The sequence below is a fragment of the Zea mays genome, chromosome 3, assembly GCF_902167145.1.
Source record: "Zea mays cultivar B73 chromosome 3, Zm-B73-REFERENCE-NAM-5.0, whole genome shotgun sequence".
NCBI classification, from domain to species: Eukaryota; Viridiplantae; Streptophyta; class Magnoliopsida; order Poales; family Poaceae; genus Zea; species Zea mays.
In genome coordinates this window covers 28,298,918-28,317,894 of record NC_050098.1, presented here as the reverse complement: position 1 = coordinate 28,317,894, position 18,977 = coordinate 28,298,918, and the positions used below count along the sequence as shown (strand labels likewise).

Genomic DNA, 18,977 nt, shown 5'->3' with positions numbered 1-18,977 from the left:
CTTGGCCGCTCATAACCGCGAGCACGGCTGATATATCAGTTTTCAAACACTCTGCAGAGGTTGTGCACTTTACCCACAAGCCGTGATTCCCTCTCTGGCCCGGGCTTGCAAGACCCTTATTCACTCCCGAGGTGAATGGCCAAGGATTCACTACGAAGCCTTTACAAAGATTCCCCGGGGCTGTAGCCACCCGTTAGGTTTCCTAAATGTACCGCACTCCTCCCCAAGGGACAAATCAACCTTGGCAGAGCGAGCCGCATACACCGAGCCCCATTGACGGCACGACGGCGAAGCGAACTACACCCCGGATCCTCTAATTATTCAGCTAAGGGCACCCCATTCCACCCTCATGGTTGCACTGTTTTCCCGGGCGGTCATCCATTGAACAGGTCCTTACGGAGAGGCACTCGAGAAACCGCTCGAGTCCCCTTAAATGCCACAAGTATAATCATAAATAAGAACGGGAAAACAGCGTATCATAGATAACCACATCATGTTCATTGATTAAAGTTGAGCAATAGCATCAAACTAAGCAGTAATAATCCGACCCAAATAGGTAAACAAGGACATGGATAACAAAAAGCTAGTCAATCCTTAGGTATAAATGTGTGATGCGGGAGGTGAATTAAAGAATGATTAGGACAGAGATAGGTCAAAGGACACTTGCCTCCACCAACCGACTGCTGCTCAGGGGCTTCTCCTGCGAATTCCTCGGGCTCTTCGACCGGATCGTTCTCTATGCGAGCGCAAACATACATACATCCATCCACATATTTAATACAAAAGAACAGTACACCATACAAGGGAACAAATAAAGCGAATATGCATCAAGTATGACATTTGACATTGCATTTGTTATGGTTAGAAAGAAACGGGAAAAGGGTCTCGCAGGGGGGTTAAAGTTTATGCACTAATGATTAGTTAAATTATGCACTCTAGTTTCAATAGGTTCCTAACAAAAGAATTCTGTTATATGCACTAGTGGGAACCTAATCATTTTAAGTTGATTAACATTGCACGGGATAAACAATTAACTGAATGAATCAACTAGCGCAACGAAATTCTAAATTAAACTTCTCATTTCCATAGCATGAACCATGATTAGTCTACCCAAAATAAGGTAATTATGATCACAGAAAGTAAATAAAATAAAATAAAAAAAATAAAAAAACAGGGGGGGGGCGGTTGAACCGGCCCTAGGGCGGTTGAACCGGCCGGCTGGGCGAGCGGCTGGGCCGGCCAGGGGCGCGGCCGAACCAGCGGGCAGGGGGCGGCTGGCGGGCGGCCAGGGGCCAGGGGCGGCCGAGGGCGCGGCCAGGGCGGGCCGGGGGCGCGGCTGGGCGCGGCCGGGGCCGGCCAGGGCGCGGCCGAGGCTGGCCAGGCGCGGCTGGGGCCAGGGCGCGGCCGGCGGCTGGGCTGGGGGCGGCCAGGGGCGCGGCCAGGGGTGGCCGAGCGGCTGGGCTGCCAAGGGGAGGGAGGAGGGGAGAGGGGAGAGGGAGGGAGGAGAGGGAAGGGGGGGGGGCTCACCGGCGATGGGCGGCCGACGGCGAGGGCGGCGGCCGAGCAGGGGGCGGCGGCGGTTAGGGCAGAGGGGTAGGGGCGGCGGCTTAGGGAGAGAGAGGGAAAATGAGAGGGAGAGAGAGAGGGAGAGGGAATTGGGGAAAAAAAAGGGGAGGTGGGGGGCGGTTGGGCCTGCCAAGGCCCAAGAGGGGGGGGGCGCAGGGGGCTTGGGCCGGCCAAGGGGCGGCTGGGCCGGCCAAGGAGTCCATGGCGCGGGAGAGAGGGAAAGGGGAAGAGGGAGAGAGAAAGAAAGAGAAAGAAAAAGAAAAGATTATTTCCCTGTTTTCGAAATCCGATCTTCCTAGATGAATGCATTTGCACTTTCAAACAATCAAAGAATGCATAGCTCGGCATGGTGCATCAAACAACATAAAGTATTTTTTTAGAGTTTTTCTTTACACGGGAATTCCAAACCGAATCCCGCTAGCTTTGGAAAAAGTCAAGGTCTAGCGAGGGCAAAAAGAAAAAGAAAAGGTAACGCCCGAATTTGGCGAGTAAAGAAAAGAAAAAATTCAACTGCAAAATTCGGGGCGTTACACCAACCCTGTAAGAGTCATCCCCTTCATCGTTCCTCTGTAACAGACTGCGCGCATCGCGCGCTCCGTTGAACGATTTCCCTGGAAATCGAAATTGACTCTGGGTATAAGAACTGTGCCGCCGTGTACTCGCCGTAGAAATTGAGAGCCGCCGCGCTCAACTCCTTCCACTTCGACCAGAGCTCTGCGCCGTCGCCTGCTACCGTGCGCCCGTAGGAGAGAGAGACAGAGAGGAAGGGAGAGGCCTCAAGGTCTGTGCGACCGACGAAACGCAGAGCACACGGCGGAAACGAGGGCGGAAGCCTGGCTTGGGCGCTCCGCGGTGGTTCCATACGTCGGCGGTCATCTAGGCATCGCGTGTCGTGGAGCTGGCGCACCACCAGTGCGCTCCATCGCATAGAGCTTCCGTGGACGGCTCCGCTCGCGCGATTGACACCGGTATGATAACGATATCGTAATTATCCATCGTTCCTGTACCGCACTAGATCAGGGTATACCTTATACGGGGGCTGGGGTCGACTGCTCGCCTGCGCGCTGCTCGTCTGCTCGCCTGCGCACTGCTCGCCTGCGCGCCGCTCGTCTGCTCGCCTGCGCACTGCTCGGCTCGCCTGCGCACTGCTCGCCTGCGCGCCGCTCGTCTGCTCGCCTGCGCACTGCTCGCCTGCTCGCCGCACGCCGGGCAGCCAGGAAGAGAAAGGAAAAGGAATAGAAGGGCGCAGGGAGGAAGAAACGTGGGTGACCGTCGGATCCTCGTGTGGACGGTCCAGATTAGGGGGAGCGTATCAATTGGGTTGGGATCACGAGCACCGTCCGATCGGGATCGGATGATGGTCATCACTCTAGGATTCATTAAACCGGGACCGTCAGATCTAGATCCGAGGGATCACACTGTGTACCGGTTCACTGGAGTAGTGTTTTAATATGGAGCGCCCATATCCAATCCAACAGCTAGTAAATCCCGATATCCCTTCGCCGAGCCAAAACTGCAAAATAGCCCCTCGGTTTCATTAAAAATCAACCCGCCATCCTACGTGACTATGCTCTGTGTCTACGGATTTTTGCCCCGAGCCCCCTGGCCTTTTATGAATTTGAGGCCCAGTCTAGAGATCGTTTAAATTGAATAAATGAAATAGAAAATAGATTTTTAATAGGAAAATAATTGCTAGAACTTCAATATTTCATAGAAAATGCATATGAACTCCAAATTACTTCATTCCAGTTCCCAAAATTTTGTAATTTTATTCTCTAACACTTAGTATCTCTGTTTTATCGTGACAACTTTAAGAAAATTAATCCCACACTTAATTCTATTTAAAACACATGAAACCTTTGAAAATTCATAACTTAAATTCTATAACTCCAAAAATTATGATTTCTGTTCCTAGGATGTTAATGTGTAGATTATTACTGTGTATTTTGTATATATGTTTGGTGTAATGTTAATTTCTCTATATGCACTGTGCTTGTTTGTATTGTGGCGAGTAGAAGAGCCCGTGACCGAGGATCCTGGTGAGCAGCAGGTTGAAGTTGTTGAGCAGGAGCTCATTGATGGCAAGTTGTGCCCTTGACCACTTTTTACCCAATAATGTTTTTTAATATCATTTATTCATGCATAGGTTAATTTTGATGGGACCCAATAGGTTTATCTTATTACCTTGTTTACCCCTGAATCACTTGGGTAGTTTGCTATTGCTTTACATGGTTTTGGGATAATCATTTATCATATCTATGTTCCAATTCTTTTGTTATTCTATTTATGTTCATGTTAAGATCATTAATGTTAATTGGAACATAGAGCTTAACTTGAGAAACACGTGCCACCACAAGGGTTTAATGGGACGCCCTTGGCTGACTAATTAGGAAAGCTAGTGGAAGACTACCTTACCCGAAAGGGGCAAGGGCAGTAGGGGAGTGGTCAGTGTAGGGAGGTCCTTGGTTGATTTTGCTGCGATGGCGGTCAGGCAAGAACCCTGCATTGGAGCTTCCTATAAACTGTAGCGGGTTTTCGGAAGCTAGTGGAACTTTGTAAATGCCTCATAGTGTTGCCCTGCCGCGCTTCCTAGGTAGAGGTGTATGGGAGTCGCGACCCCTTGGCAGATGGGTAACATGACTTGTGGGTAAAGGGTACAACCTCTGCAGAGTGTAAAACTGGTATACTAGCCGAGCTCACGGTCATGAGCAGCTCAGGACTCTCTGATGATTAAATTATGGAACTTAAATTCAATTTTGTCATTTGCATATATGCATGGGTTTATTATTAATTTTGTTCTATTATTTATTAAGGTTTGGTATTTACTTACACTTAGTAACTGCTAATAAAATTTTGACCAACTAATTAAAAGCAATGCTCAGCTTTAATCATTCTCTTTGATAAGCCTTACACTCCATGAGCTCCCACCTTTGGTGAGTTCATGTCACATTATTCTCCACAACTTGTTGAGCGATGATCACGTGTGAGCTCACCATTGCTGTCTCACACCCCCCACAGGAGAAGAGCAGGTGGTTCAGGAGGAGCCACAAGGCGAGGAGTATGATCTGATCTAGGTGGCGTTTCTCAGTTGACATTGGCGCCAACGATCCTTAGTTCGTTTCATGTTTATTCTTTTATTTTGTAATAAGTCTTCCGCTATGTAATAAATACTCTGATGTTTTATGACATTTATCTCTATAAACTCTGTTATTATATATGTTGTCTTCTTGGCGCATGTATGAGATGCACCTGACTTGTTCTTAAAGCCAGGTGTGACAAGAAACAAAAAAAAATATTGGTGCTGCCGATTTTCCTCACTATAGCTAGCGATTTCTAAAAAGAGCAGGCGTCACTAATGTAAAATACGTGGATCCGGGCCAAGAACTGTCACGGTAAATGAGTACACATGGACGTACGGTCCCCTTACAAAAAAAAATCGCTAGTGTAAATTGGCTATTTTACACTTAATCAGCTGAGCAACTTGTGTCTCTGTGTCGCTACTACTTGCCTTGTTGCAGCTGACATGCATGCGTAGATCTTTTATATATCCACAAATCACCGCGTCACCGTCACGACGTAAAAAAACGTCACATCCCTCGACGAACGATTAGCAATCGCCTCGTATAGGCCACAGTACAAAATTGACCGCAATTAAGAAAAGATTTAACTGCATGCCAGAACCGTACACGGGAACCATCCGTCCGCGCAGTGAAGGCAGGCAGAAACCAAAACGGCAAACTGCTGCGGCGGGACAGTCACAGCTCACAGAGTCACAGGACAGAGGAGAAGAACGGATACCGTCGGCGCGCGGCCGTTAATTAGCGGGGTCGGACGGAACGGGCATGCAGACGCCGTTACGCTGCTCGATCGAGCGCGCGGCTAGGCAGGCTAGAGTTAGAGCCTAGCTAGAGGTGGTTCGCTCGCTGGCTTGCCTCGCCCTCGCGTGGTCGTCAAGCCAAAGAGAGGAAAAGCCGATATGCGTTCCCTTGGCTTTAGAGCTATATCCATCCATTCATGCATGCATGCATCACATGTGATGATGCTCCTCTCGTCAGACTCCAAACGCCGTGCCATTATAATAATTTCCTTCGTCACAATATATAGTACGTAATCTCTTTGAAAGGGCTGCCTATTCCGTGCACATATGTATTGATTGGTTAATCAGCTTTGTTAGCTTTTTTTATCCGTCTTCATTCCCGCCTTTATTTCTCTTCTTTCTTAGAACGGATCATGCATGGTCTAGATGCCTATTGCCTAACATATGTTAGTAACATATAGTAGTAGTAAGGTTTACCGGATATTGTTATCAACTTATAGTTGACACGTACCTAAGCACAATATTAGTACTCACTACTGAGAGAGAAGGTATAATATACCTTCGGTTTTTTTTTTCTTTAGCCCTTGTCACAGTCGTTGGGTCTGGAATTAATAAAAGCATTAGTTTAGGTGGAAGTCACTAACTATAATTAAAATTTTCCACTTCTTGAAAAAGGGCTTTGGTTTGATCACATCGCTACCAGAGTTACTTTAGAGTCGGTAGTGACTCACGTGTAAGTACCAGTTCACGTCGCTGTAAAGGGCATTGGTACTAGTTAAAGACACCAACTGATACTAATGCTTAGTGCGTTATCAACACCAGTTAAAGACAAAGTACTGATTAGTGTTTTCAACCGGTACTAATGAGTTAACATTAATAACAGTTGATGTCTTCAAATGGTGCTAATGTGCATGCTTTATAAACCCTCAACCTCCTCGAGCTGGCACCAAGAATAGAGGGGATCTTGGCACTATAAGGTTTAAGTTGAAATAGTTACTAGCTTTGTTTAGTCTGCCATCTCTCTAAAGAACGCCCCTCATTTAGTCTGCCATCTCTCTAAAGAACCCTTTATTATTGGTTCTTTCACGGACCAATACTAAATGTCCATTTTCAGTTCTCGACTAGATGTTCTTAGTATCGGTGCTTTGTAAGAATCGGTACTAGAGGCCCCTTTTAAATTTCCGCCTAGAGGTCTTTAATATCGATTCTTTGTAGGAACCGATACTAAAGTGTTCCCTCTATAACTCCAGTCTTTTCCATGCTCTTCTTATGCTCTTCTTCTTCCCATGCCCTCCTCAGTGAGCCCGTCGAGACTTCTCCCAGCACCGCCACTGTCCCTGCACTAAGAGCACTTTCTTACATCTTGTCAAGCGTGCTAACTCTCAAATATTTTTTTTCAAACAAAATAGAACATAGTTAGCATTTGCAAGGTGTTTTCAGTAAATATGTTTGCTTACTCTCATGCGTGTCACTTAGGCCTACATACAATGCATATGATTCAAACACCTAGTACACTAGATGAACGAGTTGTCTAATTAGTCGCCCCTCTTAATAGTTGACCATCTATCCTAATCCAATCACATACTTTATTTGCGTCTTGACCAGTAAAAAAGTGTCTTATCACTAAAAGAAATATGGCCTTTTATGACAATGAGTTTTCATCATAAAATATCACATTTATGTCACAAGATGGATTTTATGACATCTCTATGAAAAAAAGGTTTGTCACCTATCTTCCATAGCTAATCACTTTTTGTGACGTTTTGTTGCATTTCGTCATAAAATTAATGACAATATTGTTTTGTCATACTTTCTATGACATTCGAGTACCGTCACTAATCCATGCGAAATTGTCACAAATCATTGGTCCATATGGCGCCACATGGACATCATTTGTCATAAACCCTTTCATGGTGCTCATATGAATCTGACGTGGCAAAACATTATGGCATTTCATAATCTGACATGGTATGGTTTTATAACAAATTTTGCTGTCAAAGTTTACCGGATAGCCCAATGTCTAGTGGGCCTTGGCTGGTTATGTTGGGGTGTCCCATATGATTTTCATCCATATTTTATTTTGGATTTGCAGCCTACTATGTTTTAGCTAGCTCCGTTCCATTGGAGGCATAACTTTCATATATAGGCACATTTACCATTACACACATACAAACTTGAAGCCCATTTGACATGCTATATAAAACCCATCACACAAACATTTTAGATCAGATCACAAGTTTCACACAACAACAAACTTAATACAGGTTCTCAGATCCCATGAACATGATAAAAGTTACCAGCCAAAAATTGACAACGGTCTGGTCAAGAGCTACAAAATGCATACAGAACAATAGTGGTTTACTAGCATATATTGGTAGTTTCATGTGGTGCAGCAGCCAGTACATTGCAAAAGAATGCATGCAAAATCATAGTTCAATTGTAGCATAACAGTTCACTAAAGGCCACCAACACTGAAGGTTTAGGCATTTGGATTGACCTAACCACAATTGATAGTTAGCAGTTGACGAAGTATGTTTTTTGATCTTGTACGATTGTCTTTAGACTATCAGTCTCATTTTCTTGTTTTATCGTGGCCTCTACCGCTTGCATCTTAAAGGAATCCAACTCTTCACGCTGAGTGTCAATTTGTTGTTTGAGTTCTCCCTTTTCTTGCTTCTCCGTCTCAAGTTCAGACTGTAGCTCTTGTAACTGTAAATAAAAATACCAGTTTAGATTTGAATCACAATACAAACAAATATGTAAGCAAGGCAATGAACCATGTGTTAGAAATATGCCCTAGAGATAATCATAGAGATGAGCATATTTCTTTGTATCCATGATATATATATTGCTTAATTGAATATCCATGGAAGGCACCTTGTATTGATTAGCAATTATGTGAATTGTTTGTGAGATTCTTTACTTATATGGTTATTCTAAATGATGTCCCTAGTCAGAGTCGATGACTAGCACATGTATTAGTTGATGACTACATTTCACAAGTCATGAACATGGAGATGTTAAACTAATAATGTGGGCGCATGTATGACATGAGGCTGGACCGACCCAACGTGAGATATTGTAATATAGTTCTCTTCTTGCAACATGAATAATGTATCCTTAGACCTGAGATTGTCGCATGTTCTCAAGATGTGAATTGACTTACTTAGGGACTATCAAACGCTATCCCGTAACTGGGTAGTTATAAAGGTAGTTTTGGGTTTGTCAGGAAGCATGCTGTGAGGCATGGTCAGTCAAGATGAAATTTGTCCCTCTCTTTGTGAGAGAGATATCTCTGGGCCCCTCGAGTGATTGGATCAAGAAATGCATGGCCGTGCTAGGGTTAAGAGTTAACCATTGAAAGGATTCCAATTCACAGTATCGAGAAAGAGAGGTCAGCTTAGAGCCAGACCAAATATCGTGAGACAAAGGGAACAGCATGTACGTAATGTCGCAATGGTTCGTCTGATATGATCTTTACGTGCACATAGGAGTTGACATGTCTTGCTAGAGGCCGCTGTCAATTATTGGGCCAAGTAAGAGTTCTCGGGCTATGTGTATTTGTACGTGAACCTATAGGGTCACACACTTAAGGGGAAGGAAGCCTAATTCGGATTAGATCCGAAATTAGACTGGGCTTTAGGGTTAATGATGGGCCTCGGTGTCAGAAGCCCACTATAACGCCTATATAATGAGGGGCGGGGGCGCGGTTAGGCTTAACCTAATTGGCAATCAGCAAACAAGCAGCCGCCGCTCACCTCTCGCCCTTGCCAAGCCGCCGTCGCGAACCTAGCAGTTCGGTACGCGACGCTTCCTCCCTGTACGTGTGGATACCTCGGAGGTGCTGCATCTGGAGCACTTGGACGAACCATGCGAGGACGTGAAGGACGCCGCCGACTGCACGACACTGCTCGACGCGTTCGTCTACATCGAGATGTCTTCCGCTGCTCTGCGCGTCTAGTGGTAATTCTATGACCTATAACCGCAGTAGTTCTTGGTATTATGGGGTTGAAAATTTTGTTTTGCGCTAGCGTAGCCTCCCCGTAATCCTACACCATGTTTTAAGATTTTAATTTAGAACTGGCAAAATAGTCTAGTTGCATAGTCTAAACAAAGATTTGATTGTATAATGTAAGCAATATAACACATATTTTCATTCAGAATTTATGTCAATGGAAGAACATGCCCAAGTAGAATTACATAGCATGAGCATCTGCCATAGAGGGCTAAACAGACTAGTATCTAGTGTGCAGGGACCAGAAGCACTTTTACCTGTGTGGAGACTTCAACACTTGATCTTTTCTTGGAGGATAACTTGATACCAGCATTTTAAAAGAAACGTTTTTGATGGTACAACTTGAGAAAGAGCACCTGTAGGAGACTTTGGTAGGTTCCCTTCTTCCACAGGTTCAGTCATGAGTGATTCCATATTATTGTATCAATATAACAATTGTAAGTCAAAATGAACTTTTGTATGATACATGAATATTTCAAGTAAATCTTACATACATAAGTGAAAAGGAGGGATCAAGTACATACTATTGCTTTCTTTATTAACTACTCTATATTTCTAACTTTGTTTTATTAACTACTCTATATTTTAACCATATATTTAAACTCTAAAATGCCACTGATGTTCAACAAACACCAATCTCTAAAATGTACCCATACTCTAAAATATACTAAAGTTACATCTAAAGCAATAGCAGGTCACTGAGATTAGAATTATACCGACTTGCCACTGGCTTGAGTGGGGACCGCTATCGTGCTCGCGTCTCGTCGGTCTTGAAGAGCGGACGCTTAGCTCCTCCTACCTCCCGCACGACCAGTCAACATGATTTCAACCTATGGTCCGTGAAGGCGTGAAGCCGTGAACACATGGCGGCTAGTGTACAATGTAGTGGAGAATGGGCCTTTTCGGTGCCTGTTAATGGGTCTTTTCGTGTTTGCCTAAACGGGTCAGGCTCATGCCCGTCCATGGGCCATAGCCTCAGCCCAAGCACAACAGCCCAAAATATATTCATGTCGTGTTGTTCTTTTATTCGTGCCTCGTGCCGGTCCGGTAGGCCCGACCCAAATGTACATCTCTACTGACGAGCACGCTGTATGTCCAGCGCGCCTGGTAGCGTCCCCGCGTCTGACGAGCCGTTTACTGAGAGATCACGATGGCTATCGAAGCTGGGGCCAGGATGACGTAGGAGCAACCATCATAGACAACCGCGAGGCGAAACGGTGCCGGGTGAGAGAGAGGTATCACGGGGGAGATGGATGACCCCAATAATATTGTCAATTATATTTGAGTGGGTAAGACTAAGGTGCTGAACCGTTGTTTTTAATTGGTGTGTTAAGTCTAGATGTAATTTATTTGTTGGATTTAGTGGATGTTATGTGTGCTGAGGTGATTTGGTTGGATGTGTTTGGTAAAGTTTAAACAGATAGATTATATCTTTACTACTACATAAGACAGTAGTGTAGACGTCCACAATACATATGGTGCACGGTTCTGCCAGGAGTCGAGGGGACGCCAGGGCCCACCCGTCATAAGGCGAACTCGAGGCCGCTCCGCCACCTCACCACATTTCCCACGCGTGCAGGGGACACCGCCCGTCATCCGCGCGCCGAGGATCTCCTACCCCGCTATCAACGCCCTCCTCCATCAACGGAAGGTGGCCGAGGAGGCGAGGATCCGCCCCACCCTCCTCCACACGCTGTCGTCGATGGAAGGTGCGATCTCCTACCCCTATGCTCCACCATCAACGCCCTCCTCCATCCCCTTCCATTGTTGCCGCTCCGCCACCACACCACGTTTCCCAAACGCGCAGATCCGAGGATCCGCCATCAACGCCGCGCCCACCCTCCTCCCCCCTCTGCTCCGCGATGATGGGGATCCGAGGCCGCCAGCAACGCCCTCCTCCCCACGCCGTCGATGGCACGCGCAGATCCAGTCTCCTTCAGGCAACACTGCGCCATCAGCGGAGTCTCCTTTCGCCATCAGCAGAAGGTGCCGAGGATCTTGGGCAAGCAGGAGAGGGGGAGAGGAGGCCAAGGACACAACCGCGAAGCCAAACTCATCCAATTCGTCCCCTTCTGCCGACCGCACCTCGATGGCTTCACCGTGCCCCCGCCACATCGCGACCATGGCGAAGGAGCAGGCTGGCTAGCCCTCGGTCCGCCTCAGCCCGCCGCCAGGAGAGATAAGGTAAGCCACCCACAGTCGCCGTCGCTGCCCTACTCCCGCCCCATCTCTCCCCCGTCCGGTTGTCGTGCTCTTAGCATTCAGAATCGGATGCTCTTCTTTGTTGGGTAGCCGGCTCGGTCGGTATGGCGAAGAGCCCGGATCTGCTCTGTCATGAGGTCTTTCGGCGGGTGTTGTCTCGCGAGGTGTAGCGAGCCAAGATCTGGTCGCCTGGTAGATTTTGTGTATCTGCTCGTATCGGTAGCTTTTGTTGTTAATCGTGAGAATGTTTTGTGGGGAGTCTCTTTGACCTTAGTACGCTGATCCCATCGGGGTAATGATATGTATGGAATATGGATGCTGTATATGTTTCTAATATTCTTGCTATGGTTGATTTGGGCATGACGTTGATTTAGTAATGGTATTTCTATGTTAGACAGTGAACTCTGAACTGCACATACGGTTAGAGCTAGACCGAGAACTGCTGTTAATCAGTAGCTATTCATGTAGAGGACATCATTCTTCTTTGGTTCCCTGCAATTTTTATGATTTTCTCTTTTCTTCTTTGCTTCTTCACCCATCTAACATTGTGGTCTTCATTCTCTGTTTCCAGTTCAGGAGTGTTTCGAGAAGCTGAAATGGCTCCTAAAGGTACACGCCTAACATTGCATATTTCCATGGGTGCCGTATACTTATCAAGAATGCCCTGTGTCAACCTATAAATTGGTATAAGACTATAAGTTGAGTTTTTGTGTCATGCATTTCCTTTTTTGTTTTTGTGTGAGCATTGTTGAATTGTATTAGGTATTAGTAGGTATTTCCACCAATCTCTATTTGTTTGTTTACTCGTGCCTTGACCGGAACATGTGAATTATCTGAAGGGAGGGGTATAGAATTAGCAAACTACTGCATTGTCTCTTAAATACAGATAGGATGTGCAATGCAATGTTATCAATGCATATTGTAATAAATTGATTGCTATGCACAATCACCATGCACAAATTCATAAACTACTATTCGATAGGCTTACTGTAATAGTGTACTGTATTCATGACCTAACTATTTTATCTATGCACAAAGCTATAATTATCTGCTCCTACCAAGAATTATCTGAAGGGTGGGTATATACCGCATTGTCTCCTAAATACAGATAGGATATGTAATGCAATGTTACCAATACATATTGTAGTATATTATTTACTATGCACATATATTATTTACTATGCTCCGCGAGGGTGACCGTGTACGAGAAGGAGAACTGCCTCGACGGGCACGCAAGGACCATGGCCGTCGAGGACGCCGATGTCGCCGGCACCGTGCAGCTCGACTTCGGCTTCATGGTCTTCAACCGGGTACGTACACATACATGTTTGGTGAAACTAGAATAGACATAGTAAATCTTCTTTCTTGCTATGCTCTGTCGAAACCTCATTAACCCAGTCTCTGTTTTCTTATGCAATTCCAGAGTTGCGATTCCCAAGGCCATGGAGCAGCAGACAATATCTATTGCCAAAGCTGCCATTACAATAATACTCATTTTAGGGACTTCATTTCTTGCAGCTGCCAATCCAATTGCAGGATGCTATGACACTCTTAAGGTTGGTAAACATGTATTTATTGATACAATAATTATCCACTATATAAAGTATAAACTGTTCTAGCTATACATGCAAGCCAATTAATTTGACAAATTTTCTTTTGTTGTTTGCAAGCCAAACTAACTACACTGGATTATTTTGTATCTTTGTTTTATGTTCTATAGTCTGCAATTAATCTCAATGCTCTTATGGTGGTCTATCCACACTGGATAAGGACTATTTCATACTTTTGTTTATCACTTCTGTTTAGTCAGCATTGTAGTTTGTCACCACTGCCAACATATGAGGCTATATTTTATTGGGATAAAGAGAGGTCTTTGATATTTAGCCAAAGGGTGGTAGGAATTGAAGTATACCTGCAATAAGCAACATGTTGCTTCGTCACACGAACTAAAACAATGCATTCATCATTTTTTTCTCCCCACGATTCTGGTTCTCTGATCAATGCTTTTCAGTTAATCATGTTTCATTGTCTAACTAGGCTTTCTTTTTTTCTAATGACTTTCAGTGTAACCAGCAACATCAGCGCTGCAAGAAGCCCAGAATAAACCCTGACATCAAGACACTCCACCGATCACTCTTGTGCTGCTCCTACCAATGGAGGAAGAGCATCTCCACCTGACAATGGTCCACTCGTTGTATTCATCACTAAGTCCGCTCGATTCCACCAATAGGTGTTCATGCTGTAAGTATTGTCACAAGTAGGCCATTTATATTATCCTGGCTATAGTTACCAAATTATTTATTTGTTGGCGATATGCGTTATCTGTTTGCTTATTTTAGTTCATGGGGAAATAATATGATCTACTGTATGGAATTTCAATCCGTCGTCCTGAAAGAAACAATCGATGACTTTGAATGGCTAGGTTCCATCATTTAGATTCGAATGCAACCAGATCTTTACAAAAAAGTGCATCTCGTCCCTGTTGTAGCTTACATGATTCTTGTTTGTGTCCACATCATACACTGTACAATATATTGCAAAAAACTTTCAGCTTTCAAGAGCTAATAGAGAAACACTACAGCAAGCTGGCTGTGATATTCAGGTTAATTCCATTTCTTTTTCTTTTCATTCTCCTTGAACCATTAGATTTGTGCACTAGCCAATGGCATGGCCTTTAATACTGTTATCCATGCCCCTGGAAGATATTTAACAGTCAACAGTAGAGCATCTGATTTTGTGTTGTTGGTTGTGCCCTATATAGAATGACAATAGTCTTTTTCATGTCATTTATATTTTTCTGTTGTTACCATTTTTATGACAATTTTGTTATGCTCAAGGTAAAAGTTATGAAAGAATATCGACCACCAACACCCGCAGTTTCTTCCAGGACTGCACCCCAAAAACAGAGAAGCGGCCCTTTCCTGCCCCTGCTCTGGTTGCTAATGCTTCAACTTTCAGCCTTTCACCCTTAATCCACGAAGCAACAACTTTCAAGATCCAGAAGATATTATCTATATCCAAATTTGGAGCTAAAACTTTGATTTCAATTGATGCCATTTGACATGCTTTTCAATCATCTTCAAAGTTGATGCACATGCCATATATGTGCGAAGCCTGCCATTAAATTCGACACCACAACAATTAGCGGAGAGGTGGGACGGCCCTGCCGGGACCGTCGTGCTGATCGACAAGCCCAAAGGTGATGCCTTCCCCCTCCCCTCTGGCACATTGCCGTCTGTGAGCTTAAGACAACACTAATATTTCTTAGCTACTTTTATCTGATGTACCACCGGAAAGTTCATTTTATGAAATGTGAGCGATTATCACAACAGTTAGATGTCAGCCAGGTAGTGTGGCACTACTGCAGCTTTGCCTGAAGACAGGGTTCTGTACTGTTTTTCCTATCAGGGCAGATAAATAATTAGCTAATGTGCCGACAGGATTAGGTTCAAACTGTGTTTTATTAAATTTGCTCTACTGCCTTCCATCCTAAACTATTCATTTGAACTCATCTTTCTTCTGATATCAGGATGGACTTCATTTACTGTCTGTGGAAAGTTACGACGCTTGGTGAAAGTACAAAAGGTGATATCAGGGCCTTTTCACTGTATCTGAATGTAGCATTAGCCCTTAGCATTAAGTACATGTTTTGCAATATTTGTGTGGTCTCAGGTTGGACATGCTGGAACTCTGGACCCAATGGCAACTGGATTGTTGATTGTTTGTGTAGGAAAAGCAACCAAAATAGTTGACAGGTAACATCGTCTAATCTTTTGGGAAGAGCTTATTCTTGTGGATGCTGGGGCAGTTGTCCTCTGGCTTATGCTTATCCTAAAATTTGCTCGAGTATAGACTGTATAGTAGGCTATGTGGGGGAAAATATGATGGACTGAAATAATTGTTTTGCATACTATCGCTACTTATCATCCCTCCATCTCTAGCACTTGTTGTACATTCTATTCTGAATGATCTCATGCTTCTGAAGCTACCAAGGAATGGTTAAAGGCTATAGCAGTGTTTTCCGACTTGGAGAAGCCACATCAACCTGGGATGCAGATTCACCAGTATGTATCCTAGCATCTCTACAATGGTCTGCTGAACATTCTTCTATTCAAGGGTTGCAAAATGGATCTGCATTATTGTAGGCATTTGGGGAAGCATCACCAGATAACAACTTATTATTTCACAGATAGTTATGTTTCTGTTCAATGTTGTTGGGAAATCACATTGAAAATCTATCCTGAAAAGAGGTTCATCGCCTTATCAGCATATGTAGCCTACATATCATTTAATTAGTGACTGTTAACTCTATTTTCACAGTTAATTATGCTTCTGTGCAATGTTGTTGAGAAATCGTATTTAAATATTTGATCCTAAAAAGTAAAATGAGGTTCATCACCTTATTAGCACATATTGTTTAGTAGGTGACTGTAAATTCTGCAAGAAGCGAAATGAGCTCTAGCTGAGTTGGTTAGATGGTCTGAGTAGCACTCCTCTGGTCTTGGGTTCGACTCCCCGTGGGAGCGATTTTTAGGCCGTGGTTAAAAAATCTCCTCGTCTATCCCACGCCAAAGCATAGGTTTAAGGCTCTGTCCCGGTCGCGGTTATTCATACATAGGCTACCGTGCCGTTGTGTATGGGTGGGACAATGTTGTGAACCCGGCTGCGATGCGCAGGACAGGGAGGAGTGCACCACGAAGGGTGGGATATCAAGGTGGATTGAGTGGAAGAACACAGGGAATAGGGTATCCTGTGTGGCGGCTGGGGGCTTAGGTCACCTGATGGCGAAAGGTCCGCCAGGGTGATCAAGCAGCCGTCTGTCAGGTAATTGGCTGAATTCTAAACATTGAGTCTGTCCGACTGCAGAGTGTACTTAAGAAGGTCAAGTGTTCTGAATTCTGAACACTGGCTGTTCGGATCAGTTGGGTGTGCCTTAATTTCAGGTTGTGGTTGTTAGTTACTTTGTGTGTATGTCCGGCTGCAGAGTTTGTGTCTTTCTAAAAATTGATATGCTTGCTAAATTGTTGGACTGTCTTTTGGGCAGATTTACAGAGAAGTAAAGAGAAGTTGTTTACATTTAGTCATCCTCTATATCTAAAACAAGACTATGTTTCTACCTTGTCTTTCTCATGGTTCTTAGCCTATGACCGAAGCTTCCATGCTTGATTCTTCAAACATCCAATGCAGATCCCTTTTCTCTGATGGATATGCTGATATTCAAGGCTGTGGAAGAGCAGGTCAAGAAGAGAGTAGAGAATAAGGTAAGGATCTTCGAGCAGAATGCCACTGATAGTGAGTGCAAGGTCAATCCTAAAGTGCTCTCCAAGCTATATGATCAGTGGGTGATGCCACAGACCAAGGATGTCTGCCTTGACTAATCACCGATTAGCTGTAGCTATAAATTTTATGTATACATGGTTTCAGTGGCGCTCGAACCATTTGTATTGACCTTGAATGGACATTTTGATGTTTATTTCATGAATGTTCAGATCAACGGCAAGAGAAACCAATTGCGTTGTATGAGTTTTAGATCATAACTCAAGTTTTTTTGTAGATCTTGGTGCTATTTCATCTGATGTGTCATGTTTCAGTGATTGATTTATAGTGAACTTCTAAGATGTAAAATGACATTTATGACAGAACCAGCTGCAATAGCAGAGTATTCTGAGGAACCTTTGTTGAAGTAAATGTAATCGAGTTCCCTAGCAATCTTGTTCCTGCTGATATCATATTTCTTTGAGCTAATCTTGTTCATCAGCTTTATGTGTTGCTATAAACAGAAGCTATGTACTTGTCCGGATTTTGCATATTATAGTGATGTTTGTACTTCATCCATTTTCAGTTCTATTGTTACATCCGTCGTAACGAACGGGGACTCACCTAGTAGATATAGAAGAAGAGAAACAAGCCGACAGCCGGCCTGCGCGGGCCCGGGCTGCTGCTTTTATATGTAGCCGCACCGTAGTTCGTGTCGCTAGAAACACAGAAGTACAGAACAAGATGGTTACTAGTAGGCTACGAGTCTACGACGACAAAAGTAACTAGAGCACAATGCAATGCAATGTGCTGCACACGCATCGACCACTAGCTCTCCGGGAAACCGATCTTTCCTGACATGGCACGTCTTGAAGGCTTGAAGCATCGATCGATCGATCGATCGGAACAAAGTAAAACCATGGAAGAGGCAGAGTGGAAAGAGGGATCGAGACGTGTATATATTGGAATGAAAAGAGAGACATGATGAGCAAATAAAGAAGGCGCATGCCGCATGCAGGCATGCAGCACAGCAGCAGGCAGGAGGAGTAAAGGACACGAAGAAGGGCAAGGAATAAAAGAACGGGACTCCTATCCATTCATGGATCGCAGCGGACGTGGAGCATGGTCGCTGGCTTTGCCTTTGCTTACGTGAGACACCTGCGCGGGCCCACACCACAGGCATGCGGCATACGTGCGATACAGGGCTCGTATGCCGTTGGGTGTGCCTGTGGTGTGGACGTGTGGTGGTGGGGGTCGGGGCCCGCGGGCTCACGCACGCCGGTGTTCCGGAACCGACGTGTGGTGGTGGGGGGCAGCAGTTTGGTTGGCGTTGGTGCACCGCGCACCCGCCTGGCCTCCGTGCCGTGGACAGATGCCATTCGGTGTCGCCCGGGTTCGGTGCTTTCCATTCCAGGCCTTGGCCGGCTCATGTACATTTATTTATCCGTATCATCCTACTCAGCCCCCTCAGGCTCATCCGTTGGGTTGCCTACCGCTTTATCTCTCTCTTTTTAATACAGTAATTAGCAATAAGAACAATGGAAAGTCCGGTTATAATATGCTTATATATCACCATATTCGACCCCGAATACTTCCGTCAGAGAGGATGGACGCGGGCCAAGAAAAATTCGCCGGCCATCAGGCTAGCTAGCTAGGGCATAGGATTAAACATTGCCATAATATTCCAAACGAATCTAATTTCATGACATATTCCAATGTTGCTACTCCTCCCCTCTCTCTCAAAATATTAGTCGTTTTACCTCTTATTTTTTATGTTTATGTTCAAATGGCTAATGATAAATCTAAACATATATATAGAAAACAAATACATTAATTATTGTACTCCCGTCGTCCCAAAAATTATAATGAATATAGACATACATGCATATTACATTTATATATGTTACTTATTGAATGTGTAATTAGTGTAAAACGAATTATGTTTTAGAACAGAGAGAGTATGAATCAACAAAAAAGGGTAAAAACACTTTTTATTTTAGGGATGAGGAAGTACACTAGATAGAGAGCGTGTTTTAAATTCCACTGCCTCTCTACCAGTCCGATTGGCGATTGTGCTGCCAGAAATCCGGTTCGGGCGTCCGGCTCCGGCTGATGATCGAG

At 44.6% G+C, this 18,977-nt stretch overlaps 1 long non-coding RNA gene across 1 annotated transcript; it reads left to right on the top strand.

The window, feature by feature from the left end:
• The first annotated feature begins 15,127 nt into the window (after positions 1-15,127).
• Positions 15,128-15,664, top strand: LOC118476643 (uncharacterized). Its single transcript, XR_004857098.1, has 3 exons — positions 15,128-15,185; positions 15,273-15,355; positions 15,586-15,664. It is a non-coding gene; the product is annotated as an uncharacterized lncRNA (long non-coding RNA).
• Positions 15,665-18,977: the final 3,313 nt, after the last annotated feature.